Source organism: Diabrotica undecimpunctata, chromosome 5, assembly GCF_040954645.1.
Source record: "Diabrotica undecimpunctata isolate CICGRU chromosome 5, icDiaUnde3, whole genome shotgun sequence".
Lineage (NCBI taxonomy): Eukaryota > Metazoa > Arthropoda > Insecta > Coleoptera > Chrysomelidae > Diabrotica > Diabrotica undecimpunctata.
The window spans coordinates 77,110,901-77,137,452 of record NC_092807.1 but is presented as its reverse complement, the minus strand read 5'-3'; the positions used below and the strand labels follow the sequence as shown (position 1 = coordinate 77,137,452).

General features: G+C 31.6%; 1 protein-coding gene and 1 long non-coding RNA gene across 5 annotated transcripts in view; both read right to left on the bottom strand.

Moving 5' to 3' along the window:
• The window catches only part of LOC140441409 (sorting nexin-13-like), a 1,016,720-nt gene that overhangs the window by 958,502 nt on the left and 31,666 nt on the right, over positions 1-26,552 (bottom strand). The gene's annotated exons all lie outside the window — the stretch shown is intronic.
• LOC140441414 (uncharacterized) lies at positions 7,201-10,798 on the bottom strand. The gene is made up of 3 exons (XR_011951002.1): positions 10,412-10,798; positions 7,781-7,858; positions 7,201-7,654 (listed from the first exon to the last, which is right to left on the bottom strand). It is a non-coding gene; the product is annotated as an uncharacterized lncRNA (long non-coding RNA).

The window sequence follows — 26,552 nt, the reverse complement described above, 5'->3', positions numbered from 1 at the left end:
CAAACATGGCCATCTCCGGAGATCCAGAGAATTCCATTCTTTTCTATTAATAATTTTGTTTACATTTAGGCTTTTCAGATCAGAATATATAATTAAATTAGTAACTTAACATTCTAATTTAATAAAATACACATTTCAAACAATATATTATTATAACCCACTTTATATTCGTAAATATTTTTAAACGTCACTTCAGAGTATAAATATCTGTCAATCTCCGAGAGTATTTTTGGTTGCCTAAGCACATGGCTCACTTATATATATTTACAATATTAAAATACAACTTTTTACAATTATTATGCTAATTTATTAAAAATGCCCTCACATAAATATATTTTTATTAAATTCTCTAGTATATAACTTATTTAAAACAACCAAATATCTAATATTATGTAGTATATAACTTATAAATTATTTTCTATAAACCCTAATCGTCACAATATATATATATATATATATATATATAGTGACAATTGGGGTTTATAGAAAATAATTTATAAGTTATATACTACATAATATTAGATATTTGGTTGTTTAAAATAAGTTATATACTAGAGAATTTAATAAAAATTATTTATGTGAGGGCATTTTTAATAAATTAGCATATAATAATTGTAAAAAGTTGTATGTTAGTAATTTTAATGTTGTAAATAGATTTAAGTGAGCCATGTGCCTAGGCAACCAACTATACAGTGAGTGATAGACAGATATTTATACTCTGAAGTGACGTTTAAGAATATTTACGAATATAAAGTGGGGTTATAATAATATATTGTTTGAAATGTGTATTTTATTAAATTAGAGTGTTAGTTACTAATTTAAATGAGTAGATATTGCGGCACTTGGCGCTGGGAAAATTTTACCGACCGTGGGAAAAAGCGGCATCCTTTGATGTTTGCACCTGCTCAGGTGTTCGGGTGACATCACGCTTACTGACAAGTCGAATCATTTTTTCTTTTCCTTTCTTTCCTCTTCTTCTTTTTCTTTCGCTAATCTGTTTTTCATCTCATGTTACCTTCTTCTATTCACTAATTGAACGTTCACTGCTTGACAGGGGAACTCAATATTTTATACACTGTTACATATAAGCTTTCGTTCTTTCGTCTAGTGCTCGACACATATTTTTTCGCCCAGTACTCTACATAGGTCTACGATTCTTTCCTCCAGTGCTATACATAGGTTTACGATTGTTTCCTCCAATGCTTTATATAGGTCTTCTTTTTTTTGTCCACGGCTAGACACAGATCTTGTCGCAAATCATCAAAGTGGTGTCCCACTGCCCAAATTAGATAAACAATATTTTCTTCTTTTCGTCCGTTGTCTACTTTTATATTTAGATGCTGATATATACAAGGTAAGGTGAGAAAACACAATTCATGTTACAGTGATAGTGGGGATATGATCACAGACGGTTCTTCGATAACCATCAGACAACAATTCCCCGATGCATATTAAAACATACAGAGAACACTTTACGTACTCAACTCAATAAGTGACAGCCCGGTTTGTAAGCGAGTCTGACAGACACCCTAAGTTTACAGTACTACTCCCACAATGTGGTACCTAGCGTGTTTCTGTGCGGCAAAAGTGGACCATCCGTTTATACTATAAAGGGGCCACCAAATATTCAACGTTGAAATGTGATATAATGTATCAATATGATCAATTATTAAAGAATAGTGACCAAAACTCGTGCGAGTTGCATACTATATTTTATCTACGATCATAAGTTAATTATTTAAAAAAATCCAGAGTATATAATATACAGAAGAAATTTAAAAGGACAGTTTGAACAAAAATTCAGTCTTATCAGCAGTCAGTACGGAGAAGGTGCTACTGACAGAAAATGATATTAAAATGGTAGGTAAGCGAAGGAATGAAATTGAGTGAATATATTATGAAAAAAAAAAACATATATTGAAGGCAAACGTAACCAATTCGGTTCGAACAAATTTTGTTCTTAACAGCATCCACCGCTAGTCGGTACGGTTACACGACCGCCGGAAGAGGTTTTGTTAGTATGGGACAAACAGTCAGTATGAAAGCGAAATGATTGTCTTTTTTCCATCACACACTTAAATAAACATTTTTATTGATTTTATTAGAAGATACTTAAACTGAAAACTAAACTCCTGTTGGGTAACTGGCCATTAAAAACATACTTAAAAATTAACTCAGGAAAGCAGACCATTAAGATTTGTCGATCGATTTTCTTATTATTATTTTAGGTGACAACACGAACACTAGATCCTAATTTAATAAGATCGGTTCATAATTCGGCAATGGTCCATATCACATATCTTTGTGAATATTAAGTTTCAGTAGATGTTTTTTACGATCTAATGCTAGACAACTTTGTTACATTTTATTAAAAAGATGGCAACACGAACACTAAATCCTAATTGAATAAGATCGGTTCCTAATTTGCCAGTGGTCCACATCAGATATCTTTGTGAATAATATGTTTTAGTAGACGTCTTTTTACAATCTGAGGCTAGACAACTTTTTTTACAATTTAGTAAAAAAGTGGCAGCACGAACACTAGATCCTAATTTAATAAGATCGGTTCATAATTCGCCAGTGGTCCATATCAGATATCTTTTGTGAATAATATGTTTTAGTAGACGTCTTTTTACAATCTGAGGCTAGACAACTTTTTTTTTACAATTCAGTAAAAAAGTGGCAGCACCAACACTAGATCCTAATTTAATAAGATCGGTTCATAATTCGCCAGTGGTCCATATCAGATATCTTTGTGAATAATATGTTTTAGTAGACGTCTTTTTACAATTTGAGGCTAGACAACTTTTTTGTTACATTTTATTAAAAAAAGTGACAACACGAGCACTAGATCCTAATTTAATAAGATCGGTTTATAATTCACCAGTAATCCATATCAGATATCTTTTGTGAATAATATGTTTCAGTAGACGTCTTTTACGATCTGATGCTAGACAACTTTTTTTTACATTTTTATCAGATAAAAACGTAACAACTCGAACACTAGATCCTAATTTAATAAGATCGGTTGAAAATTCGCCAATGGTCCATATCAGATATGTTTGTGAATAATATGTTTCAGTAGACATCTTTTACGATCTAATGCTAGACAACTCTTTGTTACGTTTTTATCAGAAAAATATGGCAACACGAACACTAGATCCTAATTTAATAAGATCGGTTCATAATTCGCCAATGGTCCATATCAGATATCTTTGTGAATAATATGTTTCAGTAGACGTCTTTACGATCTGATGCTAGACATATTTTTGTTACATTTTTATTAGAAAAAGGTGGCAACAGGAACACTTGATCTTAATTTATTAAGATCAGTTCATAATTCACCAGTAGTCGCTAACGGATATCTTTTGGTAGTCTTAACATCTTCTAAAACTTAATGAACAAATTTTATGATATTTAACCCTAATATGCTATACATCGTTTTAAGATCTTTAAATTAATCAGTAACTCATAACAGATACCTGGTAACGTTGTTTTACTATAAAAATTTTAAAAGCCAACTACAATATGTGATAGAAAAACAGACAACCAAATAGACGCTGGATAATAGAGAACGGAAAACTAATTTATGAAAAATTCTTAAAAGACACATTTAATACTAATATAAAATATGTACATATAACTAAATAATAAAAAGCCGTGTATTAAAACTACAGTAATCAATAATATTAACACTATAAATAAATTTATACATATTTTTAAATTTTCATTTTCTTATAACCAAAAGGAACGGAACTAAAATCTTCTAAAAATTTTCTTTTTGTAGAATGTGGTCGATAATTTTTATGGATTTCCTGTGTTATGACTTGATGTTCTGTTGTTCGTCTAACTTGTTTACTTATGATTTTAATACCTTCCGACTTTACAAGTACCATCTTTTTAATAGTATCAAAATTAATTAATTGCGAGTTTAAATAATTAAGGGAAATTCCCTTAACTTTGCAACAAAATTTTTCGTCACCATTAGGAAGTATGTATTTATAAGCAGAATTTTTGGGGCCTCCAGAAACGAACTCCGAAATATGACCACCACTTAGCTCATCAGTTAAATCACCAATACAGTCACCGGTAGGAAGATCAGGCAGACCGTCTCTGGAAATGTACACAATTGAATCGGTATCATAATATAAAGTACGCTCGCCCACCATGTCTAAATAGGAATACAGTTTGAGGCGGGCTAGAGCCGTAACGTATGAGGCCAGAACGACGTTTACAGTGGAAGACATTGAAAATGCTTCTTCCACATACTCCCACGTAACAACCAGTGTTTCCTCGTTTACAGGAACCACAGTATTTACATAGATCGAGGGATTAATCATCATAGCAAAGAATTCTTTAGGATTGTTTACAATAGAAGTTTTGGGAAGATTTTCTCGCTGTGCAAATTTACCCCAGAACGAATTAAGCATTAATTTAGCTAACGATCTAAGGCCAGGATTCGCCGTTATTTCGGTAAACTCTAACCGAACGTCTTCTATCTGGAGAAACTGTTCGATGTATCGGTTTTTTTCTTCGGCTGTTACACAACCACGGGGCCATCCTGAAGCTTGCTGCTTGATTTTGATGAATTTATTCATCATGTCGGAAAAGAGACCATTTTGATGTTTTGACAATTCACGGGTTTCGTACGACCAGATTTCGTAGGTCTCAACTATTTTGTAACCCTTTTCCAAAGCTTTTACAACTTCTTCAATTACCCATGTTCCTGTAAGTGACTTCTGTTCGTCGGAATGCTGACATTCTCCTTGCATAAAGTCCTCGCTGCATTTACGACAAAGAACAAACATGCATTTATTGTTTATTTTTGCGGGTAGAACAGGATGATAAAGGTTTGAGGAAGGAAGTACTTTACACTTTATTAAACCAGATACTCGTGATAAATCTATATGCCGGCATTCATCTCCTACAAAAATTTTAGGATGACCTAGAGGAAATTTTCCACGCTTACATACCCAAGGGTATAGGGAACAAACATCGACATATTTAATCTTTTCATTTTCTTGAGCCTTATAATACTCCACGGTGTTACCAGTACGACCACCATACAAAGCATCCCTAGCATTTATAGGTTGAGTTCTCATTAAGGGGTGATTCTCAGTAAATGATTTTATCTCAGCCGTCATAGTTTTTCTGAAGGCACACTCCCAGATTTCAACGACTTCATATCCCAGAGATTTTAGATATTGATTTTTGGCAGCAGTTCTGTCATAACGATTTTCCATGCAGTGTGAAGGATCGTCATGAAGAGGAGCCAATCTGTTTTCGGGATAACATTGGGGACAACCATGATAGTAACAACCCTGAAATTCAAACACGATATTTTCGTAAAGACCATCCACTTTACAAGTATTAATAACAGCCTCAAATCCTCGTGCAGCATGCTGTATTTTAATATTACGCTGTTTCTCTTCCCAAAGTAGCCACTGCAGAGCTATTTTTGACTGATTATCTTTAAAACGATAACCACCTTTAGGAATAAGACCTATTGTGTCAGATTGTAGAAAATTTCGCCTAAATACTTTACTACAAGTCGAGGCTACGGTAGTAGCTTCCATAAAAGGACAGACATTTGACGTATTCAATAATTGTTTCCTAAATGTAAGACAAGCCTGTGTTAATATCATGACATCGGAAATACAATAGTCAACGATCTCTTTCTGAAAATCAAAAACATAACCGTTAGCAACTTTAGCAGTATGCCAATTTATTAACTTATCACGTGCATCCTTCTTCAAATTATCGATATCATAGAATTTTAGAGAAGGTATAGGTCCGAGATAAGATTGATTTTCCCCTTTATTAAACAAATGTGGGAAATAGCCCTTTTTTAACTCTGTTAAACCAAAAGCTTTTGGTAAAGCTGACAAGGCCATAGGAAAATAATTAAGACTGTCGAGAAAACGGACATTCCCAACACTCATCGAAACTAACTTCGTACCCCGCATGATAAGATCAGGGGTTAAATCGGTCTTTGTGAGGATGTAATTCAACACGAACTGATTATCGAAACCCCCTCCGTTATGTGCCAAAACGACAACATTCTTAAATTTTTTCCTAATTTGAAAAACATATTCAATAAAAATAGAAATAACATTTTCGTTTAAAACATTTAGACGAAAACCGCATGTTTGACAAAACTGTAATTTTTCTTCCTGAAGACAATTGTAACATCGCTGACTAAATACACAGAGATTTGGTTCTTGAAGAAGTGAACCATCTAGCAATATTTTTTCCTGACGAGTCTCAAGATCATAAAAAATGAACAAAAAATCTTTTGAGGGAGGTTTACCAGAATCAGGCTGCATGTAACAAAGATGATCTGATGGGTAATTTTTACCACAAGTTTTACAGAAGATCTCCCCACAGATATGACTTTTAGTGAGATTTTGTAACATTGCTTACACCTTTTAATTTTGTCACATATGTCGTTAATGTGAACGTTGAAACATACCTCACCATAAAAGTCCCGGCCGCATTTATCGCAGGGCACTTTAACAGCTTCTTTGGAACAAGCTGGTGAACGACGACATGCAAAGCACGTATCAACGCAGCTGTGTCCGTCTTTATGGTCGTAGGGTTGATAACATTTATCACAGAAATACGTACTGATAAACGCACTGGTCAGTGACCGAATTACATTAAAATGACCTTTATGAAAGAGAAGGTTTAATTTTGGTCCGTAAGTGTGCCCCTCATAAATGACATCACGTCCCTTAGTTCCATATCTATAGACCACAATCTTATAGTCTGTTAGATATGCCTGAAACTGTTGCAACTTAGGAATTCCAGCTCCCTCACTAGGAATAACAACACCAGACCTATCTATTAACTGCAATGCTCTTTCCCGTTGTATTTTCCCTCTATCGCGACATATTTTTGTAAGTTCAGGGTCTTTGTCAACGTAAGCTTTGGCTACAACCAAAGCGTATGCAAGGCATAGGTTATCGTTGTTTTTAATAACAACAATTCCTCGCCGTTTAGAACACTCCTCTTTAAATGAATTGTACTTACGACCTCTACCCTTTCCAGTAGGCATTTTTACGGTAGTAATACCAAGACAAAACGTTTCGGTGTTTAAACCGGTGCTGTTGCTCTGATATATGGAACTTATGTGGTTCCATATATCGTCAACTGTCACCTCTGAGGCTGGTTTTAACCTCATCCATCCCTGACCTCTAACGAAATCCTTGGAGCAAAAAGTGAAACCGACCTGATCATGTGGCAAAATATTTTCAGTACCCTTTCGAACAATATCCTCGATGGCCTTTTTAATCCAACTTACGGGTTCCTCACCTGGCGGTACATCCTTAATTTTAAATTCCAGAGTTCGTCCCTGGACACCAAATTTACGGATTTTCGTGGTTTGATCTCTGACAATTAAAAACTTTTCCATTTTACGTATAATAAACTTATAAATTATTGTAAAATCAAAAAAATCAAAAAGTCAAATTTTTCAAAAAAAAATTATTATACTCACCAAAGTACGTCTGAACACTAGAAATATCTGGAACAGACTAAATAAAATACTTTAACGTAGGGTATAAGGTAGACTTCTAGCTGGACGGAAAACTGAACGATAAGTCCAAAGGCCCCAAAAAGGTTTAGATTTATGTAAAAATGTGTAAGAATCAATCTAAAAGAGTAGATCTGTTTAAATTTATAAATTTGGTTACACCTTAAAAGTGGGTAACAGTGCTACACAAAACCAAAACATGAAAGTAGTGGAAGAAGCGTTGTATTAATAAAAAAAAAACTATACCTCACTTGATCGTTTATTGTAGCGGCCACAATGCCTAAACCGTGCGATTGAAGAACTGCGTGAGATTGTCAGGATGTACTGCAGAAGTTAAAAACATGTGTGAAGTATGCAATATACCTAAGGCATATGAAGTAAAAAGCACATCAAAAAAAAAATGTAAAGATATTAAATACTATGGACCTAATATAAATGTCATATGCTATAAATATCACAAAAAAAAAATTATGAGCCGAGAAAGAAGCCATTTATAACATGTTGCTAAAAGCTTTGAAAAAGGTTCAAAGTTCAAACTTTCCCGAATTATGTAATTTTAAATAATTCGTTAACAATTTATAATAAAAATACTAAAAAGTAACCTTTTGTAAAATATATGTAAGCATCAACACAGAACCCGGCACTAATAACATTAGGTCAAAATCGGGGTAAATGGATACCGTTTACCACTAAATTCTGGTCTATTAGTTATAAGGCATTTAAGAAATAGCAGTATCAATACGACAAAACTTGGTCCAGTATGAAATTTATGGTAAAAATACGGGGCGGTTTGTATTTATAAACAATTTAAAAAATTTAAGAGAAGGTGCATGTAAGAAGGAAAAGAGCTTTCCCAAAAAGTTTATTTATAGTGATTGTTAGAATTAATTCGGAAGTTTTAATTTGGTATCTTTTCTACTTAGAATTTATTTATTGGGAACAATTATTTACACAAGTAACACATCTCGAGAAAATTTATAAACGGACACTTTCGATAACCCTTTAAAATATATATTTACACAAGAATTTTCGCATTTAATATTTTGCGGTTAGTAGTGTATATTTCAATAGATATAAAGGACAAAAACGTTTATTAACATGTATAACAAAGTTGTAAAAGCACAGTAAAAAAATTGTCAAACTTTTCCGAAATAAAAGAAAAATTAATAAAAGTATAGTATTTCTTGAAGATATATTTAAAAGATTCGTAGCTTACTTGAAAAATGTTAAGATTTTTCACTAATATTTTCTCTTTTTAAATTTGTTTATCTATACATACCAATTAAAAACTGCATATATTTTAAAAACTATAACGATTTACCTTATGAACTCCCTAATAACTGTTAAGTAACCACATATACAATAAAATATATTTTTTAAACCTACAAAACAAGCAAATTTTCATGTGTGACATCATACAGCAAAATTAAAATACATTTACCGATTTACAAGAAATTAATCAACAGTTTGAATTTTTAAATTAAATCTTATTTGTGTAACCTGCCTTCATCAATTTGACACATTTGTAAAGAAATCACTATAAGGTAAAAAGTAAATGGCCTATAAATCAAATATATACACTTTGTAATACCTGTGACAAGATTTTCTCATCTCTGAGGTAAAACAGTTAAGTAGCATAAACGCCTAATTTAATTACGAATATTTATAAAAATCACGTTTTAATACAGTTAAACTAAATATATTTAACTGTCTCTGAATAACTTATTATTTTGTGACATGCATGGCCCTAACAACCCTAGTATGCAATTTCGAAAGGGTTAAGACAGCTTTATTTCTTTGATCGTATTTATTAATTTTCTCGATTGAACGGTAACGTAGAAAAACTATAAAAATATATCCCTTTCTTTCTAACTCCTTTGTATACGTACAACTACTTTAAAGATTTTTCAAATATAAAAACCATCTTAGTCAAAAAAATTAAAAGCAATATTTTTTAATTATGTTTTAACAGAACGAAAGATTTTTAATATTAAAAAAAAAAAATTTCGTTCATTTTAATTAATTCGGTAGTACTAATATAGAATACCAAATAACGAGTAAACTATAATAGGTATCTAAATACAAAACCCAAGACCAATTCCAAGAAATTCCTATATAATTTTAAAATGTTCATTTCCAAGATCCATTTATAGCATGGTTAGAACTAATTAAAAATGTATAATTTAATATTATCTTGAATTTAATGGTTAGTTAGGTATTAGGAATAGAAATAGGTACCTATGGGCGATAATTGAGAGATTTATTAATAAATCTAAACTTTTGGGAACTCCACTACGTATGACCTTTTTAGAAGATTTGGTTACAAAAGAATTTACACTATTTTTATAGTCATTAATTTATCTATATATATATATATATATATATATATATATATATATATATATATATATATATATATATATATATATATATATATATATATATATATATAAAAGTATCTTAACTTATTTGAAGAAATTGATGGATGTATTAGTACTTTTCAAAAGTTGTAACTGCAAAGTTAAAATTTGGCCAAATTACCGAAATAAAAGAAAAATGTTGAAAGTATATAATTTTATGAAGATATACTGAAAAGATTCAAATCTTACTTAAAAGTGTAAGATAATATTTTCTTTGTTTTATAGTTTATTAAAATTTATTAACCTTTACATACCAATAAAACAAACGGCATATTCAAAAAAAACTATAACAAAGATTTACCTTAACGCACTCACTAACAATTATTACCAAGCAGCCACAAATAAAATAAAGATATTTTAAGTAAACAAAAAAAAATAAGAACAGTTATCACCGTCAACGCGTTAATTATTTCTACAAAACCAATTATTATTCGAAGTAAAATATCATTTAGCTTACCTTTAATAAAAAATTCACTAAATCACTAGGTTTGTTACTTTACCACAAAATACTAATTAGAACTCATACCAAATATCGACTATTGTTTTATATATAGGTTAAGAATACAACTTGTTATGACAAGAAAAGTGGGGTGAATGTATTCAAACGCATGTGCTCCTCAAAATGCGGGATGCAAAAGTATTAGTATCCATGCCATTGACCTCCTCCTCATTTTGCCCATACACACTACTTTTGCATCTCGCATTTTAAGGAGCAGGTGCGTTTTAATACATTCACCCCACTTTTCTTGTCATAACAAGTTGTATTCTTAACCTATATATAAAACAATAGTCGATATTTGGTATGAGTTCTAATTAGTATTTTGTGGTAAAGTAACAAACCTAGTGATTTAGTGAATTTTTTATTAAGGGTAAGCTAAATGATATTTTACTTCGAATAATAATTGGTTTTGTAGAAATAATTAACGCGTTGACGGTGATAACTGTTCTTATTTTTTTTTTTGTTTACTTAAAATATCTTTATTTTATTTGTGGCTGCTTGGTAATAATTGTTAGTGAGTGCGTTAAGGTAAATCTTTGTTATAGTTTTTTTGAATATGCCGTTTGTTTTATTGGTATGTAAAGGTTAATAAATTTTAATAAACTATAAAACAAAGAAAATATTATCTTACACTTTTAAGTAAGATTTGAATCTTTTCAGTATATCTTCATAAAATTATATACTTTCAACATTTTTCTTTTATTTCGGTAATTTGGCCAAATTTTAACTTTGCAGTTACAACTTTTGAAAAGTACTAATACATCCATCAATTTCTTCAAATAAGTTAAGATACTTTTATATATATATATATATATATATATATATATATATATATATATATATATATATATATATATATATATATATATATATATATATATATATAGATAAATTAATGACTATAAAAATAGTGTAAATTCTTTTGTAACCAAATCTTCTAAAAAGGTCATACGTAGTGGAGTTCCCAAAAGTTTAGATTTATTAATAAATCTCTCAATTATCGCCCATAGGTACCTATTTCTATTCCTAATACCTAACTAACCATTAAATTCAAGATAATATTAAATTATACATTTTTAATTAGTTCTAACCATGCTATAAATGGATCTTGGAAATGAACATTTTAAAATTATATAGGAATTTCTTGGAATTGGTCTTGGGTTTTGTATTTAGATACCTATTATAGTTTACTCGTTATTTGGTATTCTATATTAGTACTACCGAATTAATTAAAATGAACGAAATTTTTTTTTTTAATATTAAAAATCTTTCGTTCTGTTAAAACATAATTAAAAAATATTGCTTTTAATTTTTTTGACTAAGATGGTTTTTATATTTGAAAAATCTTTAAAGTAGTTGTACGTATACAAAGGAGTTAGAAAGAAAGGGATATATTTTTATAGTTTTTCTACGTTACCGTTCAATCGAGAAAATTAATAAATACGATCAAAGAAATAAAGCTGTCTTAACCCTTTCGAAATTGCATACTAGGGTTGTTAGGGCCATGCATGTCACAAAATAATAAGTTATTCAGAGACAGTTAAATATATTTAGTTTAACTGTATTAAAACGTGATTTTTATAAATATTCGTAATTAAATTAGGCGTTTATGCTACTTAACTGTTTTACCTCAGAGATGAGAAAATCTTGTCACAGGTATTACAAAGTGTATATATTTGATTTATAGGCCATTTACTTTTTACCTTATAGTGATTTCTTTACAAATGTGTCAAATTGATGAAGGCAGGTTACACAAATAAGATTTAATTTAAAAATTCAAACTGTTGATTAATTTCTTGTAAATCGGTAAATGTATTTTAATTTTGCTGTATGATGTCACACATGAAAATTTGCTTGTTTTGTAGGTTTAAAAAATATATTTTATTGTATATGTGGTTACTTAACAGTTATTAGGGAGTTCATAAGGTAAATCGTTATAGTTTTTAAAATATATGCAGTTTTTAATTGGTATGTATAGATAAACAAATTTAAAAAGAGAAAATATTAGTGAAAAATCTTAACATTTTTCAAGTAAGCTACGAATCTTTTAAATATATCTTCAAGAAATACTATACTTTTATTAATTTTTCTTTTATTTCGGAAAAGTTTGACAATTTTTTTACTGTGCTTTTACAACTTTGTTATACATGTTAATAAACGTTTTTGTCCTTTATATCTATTGAAATATACACTACTAACCGCAAAATATTAAATGCGAAAATTCTTGTGTAAATATATATTTTAAAGGGTTATCGAAAGTGTCCGTTTATAAATTTTCTCGAGATGTGTTACTTGTGTAAATAATTGTTCCCAATAAATAAATTCTAAGTAGAAAAGATACCAAATTAAAACTTCCGAATTAATTCTAACAATCACTATAAATAAACTTTTTGGGAAAGCTCTTTTCCTTCTTACATGCACCTTCTCTTAAATTTTTTAAATTGTTTATAAATACAAACCGCCCCGTATTTTTACCATAAATTTCATACTGGACCAAGTTTTGTCGTATTGATACTGCTATTTCTTAAATGCCTTATAACTAATAGACCAGAATTTAGTGGTAAACGGTATCCATTTACCCCGATTTTGACCTAATGTTATTAGTGCCGGGTTCTGTGTTGATGCTTACATATATTTTACAAAAGGTTACTTTTTAGTATTTTTATTATAAATTGTTAACGAATTATTTAAAATTACATAATTCGGGAAAGTTTGAACTTTGAACCTTTTTCAAAGCTTTTAGCAACATGTTATAAATGGCTTCTTTCTCGGCTCATAATTTTTTTTTTGTGATATTTATAGCATATGACATTTATATTAGGTCCATAGTATTTAATATCTTTACATTTTTTTTTTGATGTGCTTTTTACTTCATATGCCTTAGGTATATTGCATACTTCACACATGTTTTTAACTTCTGCAGTACATCCTGACAATCTCACGCAGTTCTTCAATCGCACGGTTTAGGCATTGTGGCCGCTACAATAAACGATCAAGTGAGGTATAGTTTTTTTTTTATTAATACAACGCTTCTTCCACTACTTTCATGTTTTGGTTTTGTGTAGCACTGTTACCCACTTTTAAGGTGTAACCAAATTTATAAATTTAAACAGATCTACTCTTTTAGATTGATTCTTACACATTTTTACATAAATCTAAACCTTTTTGGGGCCTTTGGACTTATCGTTCAGTTTTCCGTCCAGCTAGAAGTCTACCTTATACCCTACGTTAAAGTATTTTATTTAGTCTGTTCCAGATATTTCTAGTGTTCAGACGTACTTTGGTGAGTATAATAATTTTTTTTTGAAAAATTTGACTTTTTGATTTTTTTGATTTTACAATAATTTATAAGTTTATTATACGTAAAATGGAAAAGTTTTTAATTGTCAGAGATCAAACCACGAAAATCCGTAAATTTGGTGTCCAGGGACGAACTCTGGAATTTAAAATTAAGGATGTACCGCCAGGTGAGGAACCCGTAAGTTGGATTAAAAAGGCCATCGAGGATATTGTTCGAAAGGGTACTGAAAATATTTTGCCACATGATCAGGTCGGTTTCACTTTTTGCTCCAAGGATTTCGTTAGAGGTCAGGGATGGATGAGGTTAAAACCAGCCTCAGAGGTGACAGTTGACGATATATGGAACCACATAAGTTCCATATATCAGAGCAACAGCACCGGTTTAAACACCGAAACGTTTTGTCTTGGTATTACTACCGTAAAAATGCCTACTGGAAAGGGTAGAGGTCGTAAGTACAATTCATTTAAAGAGGAGTGTTCTAAACGGCGAGGAATTGTTGTTATTAAAAACAACGATAACCTATGCCTTGCATACGCTTTGGTTGTAGCCAAAGCTTACGTTGACAAAGACCCTGAACTTACAAAAATATGTCGCGATAGAGGGAAAATACAACGGGAAAGAGCATTGCAGTTAATAGATAGGTCTGGTGTTGTTATTCCTAGTGAGGGAGCTGGAATTCCTAAGTTGCAACAGTTTCAGGCATATCTAACAGACTATAAGATTGTGGTCTATAGATATGGAACTAAGGGACGTGATGTCATTTATGAGGGGCACACTTACGGACCAAAATTAAACCTTCTCTTTCATAAAGGTCATTTTAATGTAATTCGGTCACTGACCAGTGCGTTTATCAGTACGTATTTCTGTGATAAATGTTATCAACCCTACGACCATAAAGACGGACACAGCTGCGTTGATACGTGCTTTGCATGTCGTCGTTCACCAGCTTGTTCCAAAGAAGCTGTTAAAGTGCCCTGCGATAAATGCGGCCGGGACTTTTATGGTGAGGTATGTTTCAACGTTCACATTAACGACATATGTGACAAAATTAAAAGGTGTAAGCAATGTTACAAAATCTCACTAAAAGTCATATCTGTGGGGAGATCTTCTGTAAAACTTGTGGTAAAAATTACCCATCAGATCATCTTTGTTACATGCAGCCTGATTCTGGTAAACCTCCCTCAAAAGATTTTTTGTTCATTTTTTATGATCTTGAGACTCGTCAGGAAAAAATATTGCTAGATGGTTCACTTCTTCAAGAACCAAATCTCTGTGTATTTAGTCAGCGATGTTACAATTGTCTTCAGGAAGAAAAATTACAGTTTTGTCAAACATGCGGTTTTCGTCTAAATGTTTTAAACGAAAATGTTATTTCTATTTTTATTGAATATGTTTTTCAAATTAGGAAAAAATTTAAGAATGTTGTCGTTTTGGCACATAACGGAGGGGGTTTCGATAATCAGTTCGTGTTGAATTACATCCTCACAAAGACCGATTTAACCCCTGATCTTATCATGCGGGGTACGAAGTTAGTTTCGATGAGTGTTGGGAATGTCCGTTTTCTCGACAGTCTTAATTATTTTCCTATGGCCTTGTCAGCTTTACCAAAAGCTTTTGGTTTAACAGAGTTAAAAAAGGGCTATTTCCCACATTTGTTTAATAAAGGGGAAAATCAATCTTATCTCGGACCTATACCTTCTCTAAAATTCTATGATATCGATAATTTGAAGAAGGATGCACGTGATAAGTTAATAAATTGGCATACTGCTAAAGTTGCTAACGGTTATGTTTTTGATTTTCAGAAAGAGATCGTTGACTATTGTATTTCCGATGTCATGATATTAACACAGGCTTGTCTTACATTTAGGAAACAATTATTGAATACGTCAAATGTCTGTCCTTTTATGGAAGCTACTACCGTAGCCTCGACTTGTAGTAAAGTATTTAGGCGAAATTTTCTACAATCTGACACAATAGGTCTTATTCCTAAAGGTGGTTATCGTTTTAAAGATAATCAGTCAAAAATAGCTCTGCAGTGGCTACTTTGGGAAGAGAAACAGCGTAATATTAAAATACAGCATGCTGCACGAGGATTTGAGGCTGTTATTAATACTTGTAAAGTGGATGGTCTTTACGAAAATATCGTGTTTGAATTTCAGGGTTGTTACTATCATGGTTGTCCCCAATGTTATCCCGAAAACAGATTGGCTCCTCTTCATGACGATCCTTCACACTGCATGGAAAATCGTTATGACAGAACTGCTGCCAAAAATCAATATCTAAAATCTCTGGGATATGAAGTCGTTGAAATCTGGGAGTGTGCCTTCAGAAAAACTATGACGGCTGAGATAAAATCATTTACTGAGAATCACCCCTTAATGAGAACTCAACCTATAAATGCTAGGGATGCTTTGTATGGTGGTCGTACTGGTAACACCGTGGAGTATTATAAGGCTCAAGAAAATGAAAAGATTAAATATGTCGATGTTTGTTCCCTATACCCTTGGGTATGTAAGCGTGGAAAATTTCCTCTAGGTCATCCTAAAATTTTTGTAGGAGATGAATGCCGGCATATAGATTTATCACGAGTATCTGGTTTAATAAAGTGTAAAGTACTTCCTTCCTCAAACCTTTATCATCCTGTTCTACCCGCAAAAATAAACAATAAATGCATGTTTGTTCTTTGTCGTAAATGCAGCGAGGACTTTATGCAAGGAGAATGTCAGCATTTCGACGAACAGAAGTCACTTACAGGAACATGGGTAATTGAAGAAGTTGTAAAAGCTTTGGAAAAGGGTTACAAAATAGTTGAGACCTACGAAATCTGGTCGTACGAAACCCGTGAATTGTCAAAACATCAAAATGGTCTCTTTTCCGACATGATGAATAAATTCATCAAAATCAAGCAGCAAGCTTCAGGATGGCCCCGTGGTTGTGTAACAGCCGAAGAAAAAAACCGATACATCGAACAGTTTCTCCAGATAGAAGACGTTCGGTTAGAGTTTACCGAAATAACGGCGAATCCTGGCCTTAGATCGTTAGCTAAATTAATGCTTAATTCGTTCTGGGGTAAATTTGCACAGCGAGAAAATCTTCCCAAAACTTCTATTGTAAACAATCCTAAAGAATTCTTTGCTATGATGATTAATCCCTCGATCTATGTAAATACTGTGGTTCCTGTAAACGAGGAAACACTGGTTGTTACGTGGGAGTATGTGGAAGAAGCATTTTCAATGTCTTCCACTGTAAACGTCGTTCTGGCCTCATACGTTACGGCTCTAGCCCGCCTCAAACTGTATTCCTATTTAGACATGGTGGGCGAGCGTACTTTATATTATGATACCGATTCAATTGTGTACATTTCCAGAGACGGTCTGCCTGATCTTCCTACCGGTGACTGTATTGGTGATTTAACTGATGAGCTAAGTGGTGGTCATATTTCGGAGTTCGTTTCTGGAGGCCCCAAAAATTCTGCTTATAAATACATACTTCCTAATGGTGACGAAAAATTTTGTTGCAAAGTTAAGGGAATTTCCCTTAATGATTTAAACTCGCAATTAATTAATTTTGATACTATTAAAAAGATGGTACTTGTAAAGTCGGAAGGTATTAAAATCATAAGTAAACAAGTTAGACGAACAACAGAACATCAAGTCATAACACAGGAAATCCATAAAAATTATCGACCACATTCTACAAAAAGAAAATTTTTAGAAGATTTTAGTTCCGTTCCTTTTGGTTATAAGAAAATGAAAATTTAAAAATATGTATAAATTTATTTATAGTGTTAATATTATTGATTATTGTAGTTTTAATACACGGCTTTTTATTATTTAGTTATATGTACATATTTTATATTAGTATTAAATGTGTCTTTTAAGAATTTTTCATAAATTAGTTTTCCGTTCTCTATTATCCAGCGTCTATTTGGTTGTCTGTTTTTCTATCACATATTGTAGTTGGCTTTTAAAATTTTTATAGTAAAACAACGTTACCAGGTATCTGTTATGAGTTACTGATTAATTTAAAGATCTTAAAACGATGTAGAGCATATTAGGGTTAAATATCATAAAATTTGTTCATTAAGTTTTAGAAGATGTTAAGACTACCAAAAGATATCCGTTAGCGACTACTGGTGAATTATGAACTGATCTTAATAAATTAAGATCAAGTGTTCCTGTTGCCACCTTTTTCTAATAAAAATGTAACAAAAATATGTCTAGCATCAGATCGTAAAGACGTCTACTGAAACATATTATTCACAAAGATATCTGATATGGACCATTGGCGAATTATGAACCGATCTTATTAAATTAGGATCTAGTGTTCGTGTTGCCATATTTTTCTGATAAAAACGTAACAAAGAGTTGTCTAGCATTAGATCGTAAAAGATGTCTACTGAAACATATTATTCACAAACATATCTGATATGTTTGAATATATGTCTGATATGCGAATTTTCAACCGATCTTATTAAATTAGGATCTAGTGTTCGAGTTGTTACGTTTTTATCTGATAAAAATGTAAAAAAAAGTTGTCTAGCATCAGATCGTAAAAGACGTCTACTGAAACATATTATTCACAAAAGATATCTGATATGGATTACTGGTGAATTATGAACCGATCTTATTAAATTAGGATCTAGTGCTCGTGTTGTCACTTTTTTTAATAAAATGTAACAAAAAAGTTGTCTAGCCTCAAATTGTAAAAAGACGTCTACTAAAACATATTATTCACAAAGATATCTGATATGGACCACTGGCGAATTATGAACCGATCTTATTAAATTAGGATCTAGTGTTGGTGCTGCCACTTTTTTACTGAATTGTAAAAAAAAGTTGTCTAGCCTCAGATTGTAAAAAGACGTCTACTAAAACATATTATTCACAAAAGATATCTGATATGGACCACTGGCGAATTATGAACCGATCTTATTAAATTAGGATCTAGTGTTCGTGCTGCCACTTTTTTACTAAATTGTAAAAAAAGTTGTCTAGCCTCAGATTGTAAAAAGACGTCTACTAAAACATATTATTCACAAAGATATCTGATGTGGACCACTGGCAAATTAGGAACCGATCTTATTCAATTAGGATTTAGTGTTCGTGTTGCCATCTTTTTAATAAAATGTAACAAAGTTGTCTAGCATTAGATCGTAAAAAACATCTACTGAAACTTAATATTCACAAAGATATGTGATATGGACCATTGCCGAATTATGAACCGATCTTATTAAATTAGGATCTAGTGTTCGTGTTGTCACCTAAAATAATAATAAGAAAATCGATCGACAAATCTTAATGGTCTGCTTTCCTGAGTTAATTTTTAAGTATGTTTTTAATGGCCAGTTACCCAACAGGAGTTTAGTTTTCAGTTTAAGTATCTTCTAATAAAATCAATAAAAATGTTTATTTAAGTGTGTGATGGAAAAAAGACAATCATTTCGCTTTCATACTGACTGTTTGTCCCATACTAACAAAACCTCTTCCGGCGGTCGTGTAACCGTACCGACTAGCGGTGGATGCTGTTAAGGACAAAATTTGTTCGAACCGAATTGGTTACGTTTGCCTTCAATATATGTTTTTTTTTTTCATAATATATTCACTCAATTTCATTCCTTCGCTTACCTACCATTTTAATATCATTTTCTGTCAGTAGCACCTTCTCCGTACTGACTGCTGATAAGACTGAATTTTTGTTCAAACTGTCCTTTTAAATTTCTTCTGTATATTATATACTCTGGATTTTTTTAAATAATTAACTTATGATCGTAGATAAAATATAGTATGCAACTCGCACGAGTTTTGGTCACTATTCTTTAATAATTGATCATATTGATACATTATATCACATTTCAACGTTGAATATTTGGTGGCCCCTTTATAGTATAAACGGATGGTCCACTTTTGCCGCACAGAAACACGCTAGGTACCACATTGTGGGAGTAGTACTGTAAACTTAGGGTGTCTGTCAGACTCGCTTACAAACCGGGCTGTCACTTATTGAGTTGAGTACGTAAAGTGTTCTCTGTATGTTTTAATATGCATCGGGGAATTGTTGTCTGATGGTTATCGAAGAACCGTCTGTGATCATATCCCCACTATCACTGTAACATGAATTGTGTTTTCTCACCTTACCTTGTATATATCAGCATCTAAATATAAAAGTAGACAACGGACGAAAAGAAGAAAATATTGTTTATCTAATTTGGGCAGTGGGACACCACTTTGATGATTTGCGACAAGATCTGTGTCTAGCCGTGGACAAAAAAAAGAAGACCTATATAAAGCATTGGAGGAAACAATCGTAAACCTATGTATAGCACTGGAGGAAAGAATCGTAGACCTATGTAGAGTACTGGGCGAAAAAATATGTGTCGAGCACTAGACGAAAGAACGAAAGCTTATATGTAACAGTGTATAAAATATTGAGTTCCCCTGTCAAGCAGTGAACGTTCAATTAGTGAATAGAAGAAGGTAACATGAGATGAAAAACAGATTAGCGAAAGAAAAAGAAGAAGAGGAAAGAAAGGAAAAGAAAAAATGATTCGACTTGTCAGTAAGCGTGATGTCACCCGAACACCTGAGCAGGTGCAAACATCAAAGGATGCCGCTTTTTCCCACGGTCGGTAAAATTTTCCCAGCGCCAAGTGCCGCAATATCTACTTAAATGTTTATTCTGATCTGAAAAGCCTAAATGTCAACAAAATTATCAATGGAACATTAACGAATTATCCAGAGTGTAGAGTGTGACCATTGTTTACAGTCGAACATTCTCGAAATAATGATTATGGCGGTGGATCGAACAGATATTTTTTTCGAGAACATCTATATGGAAGTAATGGAACAAATTGGAACATGATCTCTTACCAGATGGTTCTGGAATATCCAAAGGATATAAATACCCGTGATTTGGATACAAGAGGGCAGTTTTTAAGTTTTTAGTCAGAAGTCAGGTCAGTTTATTATGAAAGTTAGTTGGAGTCAGTGAATCAAGTACAAATAGTCCAATTGTTTAATATTGTGAGTTAAATGAAGATTAAAAATTATGCATATATTTAATGCACATTTATAATTATACACAAATAATTATTGAAGATTATAAAAGTATATTAGAAGAATATTGGATGGACATTGGAAGGAATTAAAATTATATTATGATTGGAGATTAGTATAAATCAACTTATAATAATTGGATATTGGTATATTAAAAAGAAGAATAAATATAAATGGTGTTTGCTGGTGGTGTATAAATGCTGGTGAAGAAAACTATATCTTAAATTGGTAGAAGCTAATAATTGAAAAAAGTAATTTCACAAAAACAAGGATAACCGAAGTACGAAGACATTCAGTGGTGATTAGAATCTATATAGTGGAAAACAGTTCATTTAGGCATTCAGTAAAAGAAAGGTACAAAATTTTGTTAATATAATTTAGTTAATGTCATAACAATTTCAATTTTGAAGATAGTTTGTTTAAATTTTACATTGTCTATAGAATTTAATTAGTTTTATAAGAATATCAGTTTAAAGATAGTTTATTTTAAATTTACATTGACTAGGTTAGATATATATGTGTGTTTCATAATAGTTATAATAAAGATAATTTAAAAAAAGTACTTACAAGCTAATTCTTTGAGAACCGCGATAAAAACCCTATATATTATATTATTAAAAATACTCATTGCTCATCATTCAAACAAAAAATACATCATAACAATATATATATATATATATATATATATATATATATATATATATATATATATATATACAAATATATATATATATATATATATATATATATACAAATATATATATATATATATACAAATATATATATATATATATATATATATATATATATATATATATATATATATATATCTACGGCATAAAGTGAACTCCGCCCATGTTAAAATTCAGGTTCAAAAGAGCTCCGTGGTCAAGTGGACACCGATATACGGAGCTCACTTGACTATTCCATAATATTGACTTTGTCGATTCGTTAACATGTAGTTTCATAATTTTTAAAAATTTTGTGGAGCTCATAAGTAGCCCTGTATCATGAATGTATATCGCTTAGTTCACGTGTATATATTATAGGGGTCGTTCAGATCTTTTTCACTGTATATTGGAACCATTAGTATATCGGTCTAAGTAAGCTCCGATAGTTTGGCAACTAGGCGATTAAGCCGTATATTTCCAGCTTATGTTTTAAACGGTTCATACGGACAAAGTTTATTACAAAGTACCCTTTGCTTTTGGCAATTAGTTTCTAACTTTCTCAGCGATAGGTCTCCCTTTCCTCATCAATAATGTTCTCGCTCGATACTGCTCGATAGATCTTATTCTACGATATTTAGATTTCACTATATGCTCTACATTTCTTGGCAATATTTCTGATGGCTTTTCTAGTAATACTGATCTTATTAATACCTGAGTTTTATGCAGTCAATAGCATTGGTTTAAGCACTATTGTATATATCCTGATTTTGGGGATTCGTATTAGACTTCTGGATTTAAAAGTGTTATGAGGGTTATACATACATTAGTTAGTTACCTGAATATTCCATTTTATTTCTTATGTGACAACGTTATCTACGATACCCAAAATGCTGCAATCTTTCAAAATTATATGGGTTTATTGTTACGTTATGCTCTACTCTACATCCTTTCTTTTGTATGTTCTGTATGTATTCTATAGCATTCTAATATTTAATCTATGGATTAAACCGGATAGCAAATAGATATTCTTCACTTTCCCAGAGAAATAATATTCTGACATACAAACTCCTATTAAAATTCCAAAACCTTTCTTGAATATTATATTCACTTATGAGGGGAAGAAGCAATATCAGTACTATAATAAGGCGTAAAGTCCTGAACTGGCTAATCGTTGGATAATATGAAGCATGAGTGTAGCAGTTTTAATGTTTTCCTGACTGCTACCTGGGATCGGGGAGCAGAGATATCAGTACCAAGTTAATGCATATAGGAATTGTTGCTTGAACTTTATTATTATTAAATAGCACTATATTTCCTAGTAAAATCGTCATGACTTTACAGTAAGACAAATTTTCGAACGTTGGTTATGGAAACGTTAAGGACATACCACCGAGTTCCCTATGGCGATATCCCGCAAAATCTTTGTAATAGTGTTAACCGAACCAAAAAAAAAACAGATTAAAATAGGCGCCAAGAAACTGTGTTATAAAACAGTCGAATAAATACTGATTCTCGATTTAAATATTAAAATAATGAATGAACAGCTTACTAAAATAGAAATAACGCATATTTAAGATGCAATCCATTAATGGACCAAGGTACAAAGCACTCCTAGCATATTCTAATGATATTGATCTCATAAGAAACTCTCTCTCCCGCCCACAAACGACATCTTTAACAAAGCGAAGAGAGTACGAAAATTGTTTCACTTAAAAACAACAAAATGAAAACCAAATACAAGCGAATCAAGACAAGAGAGCAATTCAATACATCTAGATAAAATAATAATGTCAACAACTACAATTTCGAAAGTATGGAATACTTTAAATATCTTAGATCAATAATCACGGTTAATAATAATGTCACTAAAGAAATACAGAGCATAATTCTTCTAAAATTTTTTAACCTCATTATTATATCACTACAAATCTGTATAGAATAAGAACATATACTGAATAAAGAAAGCTCTTATAACGATATTGTTCAGGAAAATAAATTGCTTAAGGTAGATCGGACACATGCACAGACGCCAAGATGTCAAACTTGTAAAACTGGTATGGAAGAAACTTAGCACAGAAGAATGCCACTTGGGTGTCTCAGTATACAATGGAGAGAAAACATCCAATCATATCTTAGAAAATTAACATTTCATTGAAGATTCGTGGAAAATCGATCAACTTGGAAAAAAGTTGTAGTTAGCGAAGACCCACCCAGTGTTGTAGCGCTACGTAATGATGACAATAAAGAAAAAAGAGAAACAGTGACAAAAAGCAACAAAAATGGACTAATGGAGCACAGCTGCTTCAAAATCTTGATAAGAAATACAATAGATGATTGATGGATTCGAGAAACTTGAGACTTTAGAAAGGCTCTCTACCGAAACAGCTGTAGTGATAAGATACAATTAATTTGGTGTAAGTTTTGAAAACAAAGTTTTTAGTATTTTGTTGTTAAATAAAATGGAATTAACATACGACATTATATACGCTATAATAACTAGACAACTTGTATGATACAGACATATAAGGAGAAAGTTTCATGAAACAATAAACTACCCAATATTCGTTATGAGTGAAATCGATATGAATAAATAAAATGAGGAAAACTATGGCAAAAGGTAAAAAAAAGTAGTGATTAAAAAATGAGAGAGATACCTTGTGGACAACATGTGCTTAATTAAGAACGAATTGAGATAAATAATCAGAAAACGACAAAGAACATTTTAAATTGATAAATCTATACAATTTTTAACAATGCATATTTATAGGTCATTTTCAGAGCCAACGTGCTAATTGTATGTAAAATGAAACTTTTTAAGGTTTTTAATGTTTGTTTGAAAGATGAAACCGTATGCCACATAACCGTGAAATTGATATACCAACCTATAAATCTCTTTTAAAAGAATACTGACACCTACACATTATCACAATACTACATATTATAATACTAAGAAGTTTGTTATTTTAATCTAAGAGATAGGCTTTATAATTTAGGAGAGATTTAATTTAATGTATTTAAAATTTTACAGGATCCGGTATCATAATAAGAAACAAAATTTCACTACAAGGCATGGAAGCGTGTTAAATTTGACTTTAGATATTCTTTTAGATTTTTTAGATTAGATTTAGATTTATTTCTTCAACACTGAGGTTAGTCCAATCTCTGATATTTCTCTGCCAGATTTTGTCTTTCTTCCCAAGACTTTTCTTTCCTCTACTCTTCCTTGCATGATGACGCGTAGAAGAGAGTATTTATCGTTTCGAACTATGTGGCCCAGATACGATGTCCAGATAGACAATTCGTCTTAACGCTTCTTCGTTTGAGACTTTTACAGTCCAAGGAATTTTAAGAATACGTCTGTATAGCCACATTTCGAATGCCTTTAATTTTTTTACAGATTGGGCTTTCAGGGTCCAAGCTTCTACCCTATATAGCAGTTGCGACCATACATAACATTCGACGATCTCAATCTAATAACCATACTCAATTTCTTATTTGTAAACATTGACTTTTATCTGTTTAGTTTAGTCCTATCTTTTTGCTTTATCTGTTAATGACTTCTATAAGAATTTGTAAATCGTCTATATTTTCTGTCATAATTGGGGTTTAGTCTGCAAATTTTATGTTATTAATGATGCTCACTCCATTCCTTACTTCTTTCCCATAGTGTCTCCTAAAATATTAGTTGAGAGTACACATTAAATAATTGTGGTGACAACACACATCTCTGGCTGACTCCTTTTTGAATTTCTGCTTGATTTGTCTCACTATCTTTCACCCGCATGACCGCTGTTTGATTTTAGTGGATTTTTTATTAAATTAATATCTTGGTATCTAGGTGTATGTGTTTTAATGCATGTATGAGCTTACCAGGTTGAACTATGTCAAATACTTTTGAAAATCTATATTAGATATGAATACGTTTTCATTATAATCTCTGCATTTTTGTAATAGTACCACCATTGCGCACAATTCCTCTTTGTTCCCAATCCACCTCTAAATCCAAACTATGTGTTGTTTAATTGTTCTTCACATTTTTTATTGATAGACGATTTAATGTTGTTATTAATCGGATGACATTTATGACTTTTATTAAATTTTGATAATCGTTACAAGTCAAGTCTTTTAGTGACATATTATTCCTTTAATTTTTACTTCTCATTTAATGTCTATATTTTGTTAGTTATTTTTTGAGTAAATATATGATGACTAAAAACGAATTGATCAAGAGTAGTGAATCGATGCCAAGAGCCGCTATTCTATGAAGCTACCCTTCACGACGCCATCTTGTGGCGCTAGTTCCGTGACGCTCACCTCAGCATTTTACTGTAGAGAGAAAAAAGTAATACGATGCCAGTATAGAAGATTCGCTTCAAAAATATGCCATAAGCAAAGATATAAAAGTATTCTTGTCATTATATTATATTGCATACTGTAATATTAACAAAATTTTTCATAATACATTCTGATATACGCTTTCTCTTGCCGCTAACGAACAGAAGTTTTTATTAATTTTCGGTAATATAATTATGTAGGTATTTAGATTTTTAACTTCTTACCATAATTCTAGAGTACAAAAGTAGTTATACTCTACTGTATTTTTTTCATGGGGGTTCTATTTTTTAACTGTGTGATGGATTCTTATATTTCAGTTCGTACGATTTGCGTTAATTAATTTAATTATATTTCTGGAGTTACAAGGTTATATTCAGTTTCTGTTGTTTCGTTTATTTATCTGAGATATGTTATTCATTCTTCTCTAGGGATGTACTTAATCTCAATCAATTCTTTGATTTGGTTTTTGCCCTCTTTCACATCTGTTTCAAACCCTCCGGCGGACTTTTAGGTCTTCATTTTATCATCATCATCATCATCATCTTGGTGCTACAGCCCTTAGAGGGCCTCGACCTTCTCAAGCTTTCTACGCCATTCTATTCTGTCCCTCGCTTGCATTTTCCAGTTGCCGACACCGATCTTCTCGGCATCTTCTGTTTCCCCGTCCATCCACCTCAGCTTTGGTCTACCCCGTCTTCTCATTCCCAGGGTTTCATTTTATATAAGCATTTTTTTTC